This window comes from Cicer arietinum, chromosome 6 (genome assembly GCF_000331145.2).
Source record: "Cicer arietinum cultivar CDC Frontier isolate Library 1 chromosome 6, Cicar.CDCFrontier_v2.0, whole genome shotgun sequence".
NCBI classification, from domain to species: Eukaryota; Viridiplantae; Streptophyta; class Magnoliopsida; order Fabales; family Fabaceae; genus Cicer; species Cicer arietinum.
This window is the reverse complement of record NC_021165.2, coordinates 35,358,345-35,360,803: the sequence shown is the minus strand read 5'-3', so window position 1 is coordinate 35,360,803 and position 2,459 is coordinate 35,358,345.

The following is a 2,459-nucleotide window of genomic DNA, read 5'->3' as shown; positions in this document are numbered from 1 at the left end:
AACTTCACCGAAACACACATTTTTAATATTCCTCCAAACACCTTTTAGTTTTCCAAACATTACAAATATTTTATAAATTAAAGTAATTAAAATAATCAATATAAAAAAAATATATTACTAATAATCAAAACTCTCACATTTAAAATAATCTCTACAATTATACTTATTTCTCAAAATACTCACATTATAATAATACCATCATATTAGATAATAGTCAAAATTATAAAATAAATAAATATAACATCAATATTTTATATTAATTACTAAATCATAATAAATATATATAAAATCACAATACCATAACAAGTATTTAAAAATAAACGAAATCAAACACAATATCAATTCTATATCAAGATAATTATTTATAAAAAAATAATTAAAAATAGAAAATAGTTATAAATAATTGAAATATAACTATCTGCATACTTAACATAAGTCAAGCGCACATAAAAATATTACATTAATTGGGTACATGTATAAATACGTAAAATCGCATAAAATCTTTTTCTTTAAAATATATATTACGCTAAAATACTATTTTTTTTTAATATATCAAATAAAAAAATATAATATGTATTATTTATATCGCTCATGTAATATAACATGTATCAAACTAACACATCATAGAAAGCATTCATATAACAAAAATTAGGTACGAAATTTATCAACATATATTCTAAAATAATATTAGTCATCAAATTAATTATTTAAAATTCTATTTAATTAATAAAGTAGTTTATTATAAAATTTGGGGTGTTACAGACAGACTCATGAGTGTTACACCCACCATCCAATCAATTTTCAATTAAACTAACTCTTATTTCCTCTCTTATTCTCTAGTATAAACTTCTCATTCTTGCCTTGTAAGTCTTTCCCTCTTTTTTGTAACCACATTTTGCTTCGCCACATACAACACACAAGTGACATTATTATTTATTATTTTATTTTTCTCTGCACTAAACTCTTTTTTATAATACCATAGTACATAGAAATGAGAATTAATCCTTTTTTATAATACTCTTTTTTGTCAATTGTATCTTATCATTTTTTTTTTAGAATTTCCTCCATTAGATATAATTCTATTTAATATATTAACGATTAAATGTAGTGTCATGTCCCACTACGATTTGAACTTTGAGTAGTCATGCTGGGGAGATTAGCTGAAATATGGACTCGATCATCAAATGGTTCTTTTAACATGAAAAGAAGAAATTGTATAATTGATAAGAAAGGGTGCATGCTATTGCTGGCAGCTTTGGTTCACAGACAAAGAATGAGCTGAAAATTTTATTGAGCTAACTTCCCTTTTCCAAGGTGTTTTGTTGCAAAGAAAGTTTTGCATGTGTGTTGTGAACAGAGTAAAAATACTAATTTAAGTTTTAATTTGACCTCAACCCCCTTTTCCTATGCCGTGTCTTTTGTTGGTTAATTATAATTTGATTACAGACACATGTGCTTGAGTAATTAACTCAACCAATCATATTGCTATTTTATTTTTCTCTTTATGCTGGGACCAAAACTATATCCCACCCATTACCCCAAATTCATTAATCATAAGCTATTACATAACAAATTCACCAAATTGAACAGGGCAGTTACTGTTAGGTTTGAAATTAAATTTATACTTTATTATTTTTATAGAAATCTATCCTAATTAAGTTTATTAGCTCCTCAGTAAGTTTATCGACCACATTAGAGAACAATTATCTTCAATATCAAATATCGCAAGCTTTAAGTTATGGTCGAAGTAGGATTAATGATCTCATGTTTTGGATCTTACGGTTGCAGCATTGCCATAAAAGCAAATTAAATTTCAGTAAACACATTGCTGCAACCATAAATTTCAGTAACAAATTATCCATTTTAGTTAAAATTACTAAAAGAGCATTTTATCAAACACCTTATATGCAGAATATTTTTACCCCCTTTAGTTTAATAAATTGAAAATGATTATATCACAGAAAGAAAAAAAAAACACAAATAATGAAGCATAATCATAAAATTAGAATATAAATTCTTTACCTTTTGGTTCACGCCAAAGTTGTAGTTTAACGGTTTAAGAGACCCGGTTGACTTCACGTCGTAGTTGCGGAGGTTGGAATGAGAGGGGATTAGCAACGAATGATGGTTTTAGGATTTGTGGTGGGTTGAGGAAGAAAAAAAGAACTGATTTTTTTTGTAGAAAGAACGGTTGCCCTGTTCAATTGGGCTGGGAGTGGTTGAGTTGTGGTGTTGAGAACGTACGGTACTAGGAAATAGGGGTTTTAGTGTTTATTTGGGGGTTTTAGTGTTTATTTGAGTAAATTGAAAAATAAAAACTTTGACAGCACAAATATTCAAATACATGAATACATAATTTTGTTTTTTATTTCTTTTTTTTAATTATTTCTTTTTTTAATTAGTTATTAAATATTTCACATTTTCTAAAAAAAAATAATTATGCAAAAATTATTTCACAT